Raw genomic sequence first — 6,634 nt, forward strand, 5'->3', positions numbered from 1 at the left:
CATTGTTCCAGCTTCAAAGTCGTCTCGTTGAGTCTCATTGTCTGTAATTCATCTTCACCCAGCCCACAGCTAACAACAATAGACAATAGACAATAGGTGCAGGAGGAGGCCATTCGGCCCTTCGAGCCAGCACCGCCATTCAATGTGATCATGGCTGATCATTCTCAATCACTACCCCGTTCCTGCCTTCTCCCCATACCCCCTGACTCTGCTATCCTTAAGAGCTCTATCCAGCTCTCTCTTGAATGCATTCAGAGAATTGGCCTCCACTGCCTTCTGAGGCAGAGAATTCCACAGATTCACAACTCTCTGAATGAAAAATGTTTTTCCTCATCTCCGTTCTAAATGGCCTACCCCTTATTCTTAAACTGTGGCCCCTGGTTCTGGACTCCCCCAACATTGGGAACATGTTTCCTGCCTCTAACGTGTCCAACCCCTTAATAATCTTATACGTTTCGATAAGATCCCCTCTCATCCTTCGAAATTCCAGCGTGTACAAGCCTAGTCGCTCCAGCCTTTTTCCAACGGCCTGTTCCTTTATCGTCGTAACTTATTTGCATAGGAAAATAACTGCAGATGCTGGTACAAATCGAAGGTATCACAAAATGCTGGAGTAACTCAGCGGGAAAGCCAGCATCTCTGGGGAGATGGAACGGCTCGCCATTCCTTGTCTCCACAAATGCTGCCTGACCCGTTGATTACTCCAGCATTTTGTGATACCGTCACTTTTTTTGCACATCTTTCATTCACTTGTTCTGTATCTCTCTACATCGCCATCTGTATCTCTCGTTTCCCTCTCCCCTGACTCTCAGTCTGAGTGAGGAAGGGTCTCCACCCGAAACATCACTCACTCCTCCTCTCCAGAGATGCTGCCTGACCTGCTGAGTTACTACGGCATTTTGTGTCTATCTTCAACCTGTGGTTCTAACAGGCTGTGGGTTGTTGTGTTGAGAGAGAGAGAGAGAGAGAGAGAGAGAGAGAGAGAGAGAGAGAGAGAGAGACAGAGAGAGAGAGAGAGAGAGAGAGAGAGACAGAGAGGGAGAGAGAGACACAGAGAGAGAGAGTAAGAGAGAGAGACAGAGAGAGAGAGTAAGAGAGAGAGAGAGAGAGACAGAGAAGGTGAGAGAGACACAGAGAGAGAGAGTAAGAGAGAGAGAGAGAGAGAGAGAGAGACACAGAGAGAGAGAGAGAGAGACAGAGAGAGAGAGAGAGAGAGAGAGAGAGAGAGAGAGAGAGACAGAGAGGGAGAGAGAGACACAGAGAGAGAGAGTAAGAGAGAGAGAGAGAGAGAGAGAGAGACAGACAGAGAGGGAGAGAGAGAGAGAGAGAGAGAGAGAGAGAGAGAGAGAGAGAGAGGAAGAGTGAGAGAGAGAGAAAGGGAGAGAGGGAGAGTGAGGGGGGGAGTGGGAGGGAGAGAGAGGGGGAGAGAGTGGGAGGGAGAGAGAGAGAATGAGAGAGGGAGAGGGAGAGAGAGGGGGGAGAAAGAGAGAGGAGGGGGTAGTGGGAGAGAGTGGGAGAGGCCAGCAGGATCGCTGGCGAGTCTCCTGTGTTCCTGCAGCCCAGCGGAGCGCAGTCACCTGAGAATTTCCAAACTCGTGTGTCACACTTGGCAGAAGCCGAGAGTGTGAAGGAGTGGGAGACTGTGAAAGCGCCGGGACAGCGCCAGAGTGGCTTAGAGGCTTTGGTGGTTGGAGTTGGTGGTGTGAACCACTGCTACCGACACAGTCACAGCCACACACACACACACCACACACACACCACACAGTCCAGTCACTCTGTGATCGCAGAGCAGTGCTGGCGACCTCAACGTTTGATAGAAACTGCGGCCCCAGCAACATTTTGGGACCGAACTGAATCGATCGCAACTGAAGCGGGCGCCTGGGCTACTGACCGAAGAGTTCTCCAAGCGACTGAGAAACCTCCACATCTTTATAAACTAGCCGTCGATCCTGCCGGCTGGAGGACAAGCAACTGAACGCCGGTAAGTCGCGCAAGAGAAATACTTACACCGGGCAAAAATACCTAATATTGCCAATTAACCCTTAATATTTTTCATTTAACCCTTAATATTTCCAATTAGCATTTAATACTTCCAATTGGTCTTTAATATTTTCAATTAATCCCTAACACTTCCAATCAGTATTTGATACTTCCAATTAATCCGCAATATTCACAATTCATCACTAATATTCCCAACTAATCACTAATACTTCCAATTAATATTTAATATTCCCCCAAATTACGTAATATTTCCAATTAGCATCTAATACTTCCAATTAATATTCAATATTCCCCCAAATAATACTTAATACTTCCAATTAGCTTTTAATACTTCCAATTAATATTTAATATTCCCAAATAATACTTAATATTCCCAAATAATACTTAATATTTCCAATCAGCATGTAATACTTCCAATTAATATTTAACATTCCCAAATAATACTTACTATTTCCAATTAGCATTTAATACTTCCAATTAATATTTAATATTCCCCAAAATACTTAATATATCCAATTAGCATTTAATACTTCCAATTAATATTCAGCATTCCCAAATAATACTTAATATTTCCAATTAGCATTTAATACTTCCAATTAATATTTAACATTCCCAATTAACCCCCAATACTTTCAATACAAATTTAATACATTATTAATACCTAAAATTCCAATTAATGTGTAATACTTCGCATTAATCTGAAACACTTCCAATTAATGTCCAATATTGCCAATTAATCCGTAACTCTTCCTATTCATGTCTAATTCTTCCAGTTATCCATATTACTTTCAATTAATATTTAATACATAATTAATCCCAAATACCAATTAATGCGTAGTTTCCAATTAATGCCCAAAGTTTCCAATTAATTACTAATACTTACAATTGATTCCCTAGTGAGACCGCACCTGGAGTACTGTGTGCAGTTTTGGTCTCCAAATTTGAGGAAGGATATTCTTGCTATCGAGGGCATGCAGCGTAGGTTTACTAGGTTAATTCCCGGAATGGAGGGACTGTCATATGTTGAAAGATTGGAGCGACTAGGCTTGTATACACTGGAATTTAGAAGGATGAGAGGGGATCTTATCGAAACGTGTAAGATTATTAAGGGGTTGGACACGTTAGAGGCAGGAAACATGTTCCCAATGTTGGGGGAGTCCAGAACCAGGAGCCACAGTTTAAGAATAAGGGGTAGGCCATTTAGAACGGAGATGAGGAAAAACTTTTTCAGTCAGAGAGTTGTGAATTTGTGGAATTCTCTGCCTCAGAAGGCAGTGGAGGCCAATTCTCTGAATGCATTCAAGAGAGAGCTGGATAGAGCTCTTAAGGAAAGCGGAGTCAGGGGGTATGGGGAGAAGGCAGGAACGGGGTACTGATTGAGAATGATCAGCCATGATCACATTCGAAGGTATTTATTCACAAAATGCTGGAGTAACTCAGCGAGTCAGGCAGCATCTCAGGAGAGAAGGAATGGTTGACGTTTCGGGTCGAGACCCTTCCATTTTGTGAATAAATACCTTCGATTTGTACTAGCATCTGCAGTTATTTTCTTATATAGCCATGATCACATTGAATGGCGGTGCTGGCTCGAAGGGCTGAATGGCCTTCCTCCGGCACCTATTGTCTATTGACTAATGCTTCCAATGAATTCCTAATATTTCCGATATAAGTGTTGGAGGGGGTATTTTATTTTAAGCGTACTAACGCAACTGGGAACTGTTATCCGCCGATTTCTTCAACTCTGGTCACAGCGACTGATCTCAGCTCCACCGGTTATCTTGTGACTTGGGCAGAACAATGTGCATTGCATGGGATGGTTGGTTGCTTATGGCATTCAGTGTGGTAGTATGGTAGTAGCTGTACCCTTGTGTCGCGGGTAGATTTCGCAACACCTCGGAAAACAAAAGCGTTTATTTAAAAACAAATGCTTAACCCTTCTCCAGAAAGTTGTCAGGGGAGTGCTGAAATGCTGCATTATTTATCCCCCAGCAACTCGGGCTGAAAACGACCCACTTCAGGAGAAATAAACACTAGACCATAGGTGCAAGGAGTAGGCCATTCAATGTGAATTCGCCCCTTCGAGCCAGCACCGCCATTCACCGTGATCATGGCTGATCATTCTCAATCAGTACCCCGTTCCTGCCTTCTCCCCACACCCCCTGACTCCTTAAGAGCTCTATCTAGCTCTCTCTTGAATGCATTCAGAGAATTGACCTCCACTACCTTCTGAGGCACAGAATACCACAGATTCACAACTCTCTGACTGAAAAGGTTTTTCCTCATCTCAGTTTTGAATGGCCTACCCCTTATTCTTAAACTGTGGCCCCTTGTTCTGGACTCCCCCAACATTGGGAACATGTTTCCTGCCTCTAACGTGTCCAACCCCAAATAATCTTATACGTTTAGATAAGATATAGAATAAATGAATGAAAGACACGCAAAGAACAGCGATGATAAAAGGGAATTAACTGTTTGCAAGCTGAGAACGGGAACCCAGTGCGACTTGGGTTGGGGAGGGATGGGGTGAGAGAGAGAGAGAGAGAGGGAATGAGAGAGAGTTACGTGAAGTTAGAGAGGTCAATGGTACATACCGCGGAATATCAGGCGCTGTTCCTCCAATATTGCGTTTGGCCTCTCTGACAATGGGCGATTGCAATTTCCCCCTGGCAACCCGGACTCACTGATTCGCGTAAAGGCACGTTAGTACGCTTAAAAAAACCAAAACCCTCCAACACTTATATCGGAAATATTAGGAATTCATTGGAAGTATTAGACAATAGACAATAGGTGCAGGAGTAAGGCCATTCAGCCCTTCGAGCCAGCACCACCATTCAATGTGACCATAGCTATATAAGAAAATAACTGCAGATGCTGGTACAAATCCAAGGTATTTATTCACAAAATGGAAGGGTCTCGACCCGAAACGAGTCTGAAGAAGGGTCTCGACCCGAAACGTCACCCATTCCCTCTCTCCCAGATGCTGCCTGACCCGCTGAGATCCTCCAGCATTTTGTGATACCTTCTCTCCAGAGATGCTGCCTGTCCCGCTGAGTTCCTCCAGCGTTTTTTTGTCTATCTACACCCAAGTTTGCAATTCTGTCCGCCCCAGAAACGTGGTGACAACGTTGTCCTTACTGCCCAGGCGAGTCGTGCAGGAAAATAAACGTAGATGCTGGTTCAAATCGAAGGTGTCACAAAAATGCTGGAGTAACTAACTCAGCGGGTCAGGCAGCATCTCTGGAGAGAAGGAATGGGCGACGTTTTCGGGTCGAGACTGGAGAAGGGTCTGGACACGAAACATCACCCATACCTTCTCTCCAGAGATGCTGCCTGACCCGCTGAGTTAGTTACTCCAGCATCCTGTGATACTGCCGAGGCGGGGTCTGCTGTGTGATTTTACCGGGTTGCCCACAAAAATAAAGCATTTCACTGAACCTACAATGTGCCATTGGGGTACAGCGTAGGAAGGAACTGCAGATGCCGGTTTAAACCTATGATAGACACAAAATGCTGGAGTAAATGTTGGGGGAGTCCAGAACCAGGGGCCACAGTTTAAGAATAAGGGGTAGGCCATTTAGAACTGAGACGAGGAAAAACTTTTTCAGTCAGAGAGTTGTGAATCTGTGGAATTCTCTGCCTCAGAAGGCAGTGGAGGCCAATTCTCTGAATGCATTCAAGAGAGAGCTAGATAGAGCCCTTAAGGATAGCGGAGTCAGGGGGTATGGGGAGAAGGCAGGAACGGGGTACTGATTGACAATGATCAGCCATGATCACATTGAATGGCGGTGCTGGCTCGAAGGGCCGAATGGCCTCCTCCTGCACCTATTGTCTATTGTCTATTGTCTATTGTCTATTGTCTATTGTTTATTGTAACTCAGCGGGTCAGGCAGCATCTCTGGAGAAATATTAGGGATTAATTGGAAACTTTACAAAATAATTGGTATTAGGGATTAAATTATGTATTACATATTGGGAGTGTTATTGATAATTGGAAATATTAAATATTAATTGGAAGTACTTGGGATTAATTCGAAATATCAAACATTAATTGGAATATTAAGTGACATTTCGGGTCGAGACCATCTTCAGACTCAACGTTTCAATCATTGAATCTGATTAAGGTATTTATTCACAAAATGCTGGAGTAACTCAGCGGGTCAGGCAGCATCTCGGGAGAGAAGGAATGGGTGACGTTTCGTGTCGAGACCCTTCTTCAGACTGAATCTAATTAATCTGATTGAATCTGATTGAATCTGATTGAATCTGATTGGATAATTCAATGATCGAATGAATCCAATGCTCTTGTTGTTTTTGTTCCACGATTGAGGGATTTCAAACGTTATGAAGTAATATAAAATCCCGAAGATGGACATAGAAATGCCGGAGTAACTCAGCGGGTCGGGCAGCATCTCTGGAGAGAAGGGATGGGTGGTCGAAACGTCTCCAGAGACTCTGCCTGTCCCGCTGAGTTACTCCAGCATTTTGTGTCTATCTTCGGTGCAAAGCAGCTAATTGCAGTTAATTTCCCACACATGTACAAGGATTGTGGACTCGGGGCATCGAGATAATTCCTCTTTACAAGCTGGGATGAGGAATTGTTAATTTTGGTGCAGATTTAATTTTTGGGATGGGA

General features: G+C 44.4%; 1 protein-coding gene across 1 annotated transcript in view; it reads left to right on the forward strand.

The window, feature by feature from the left end:
• Window positions 1-1,768: 1,768 nt before the first annotated feature.
• The window catches only part of chrdl2 (chordin-like 2), a 69,726-nt gene continuing 64,860 nt past the window's right edge, over window positions 1,769-6,634 (forward strand). Inside the window, exon 1 of the mRNA XM_078412040.1 lies at window positions 1,769-1,981. The gene's annotated coding sequence lies outside the window, so the exon portion shown is untranslated. The remainder of the gene's footprint in view (window positions 1,982-6,634) is intronic.

Source organism: Rhinoraja longicauda, chromosome 15, assembly GCF_053455715.1.
Source record: "Rhinoraja longicauda isolate Sanriku21f chromosome 15, sRhiLon1.1, whole genome shotgun sequence".
In the NCBI taxonomy this organism is placed as follows: Eukaryota; Metazoa; Chordata; class Chondrichthyes; order Rajiformes; family Arhynchobatidae; genus Rhinoraja; species Rhinoraja longicauda.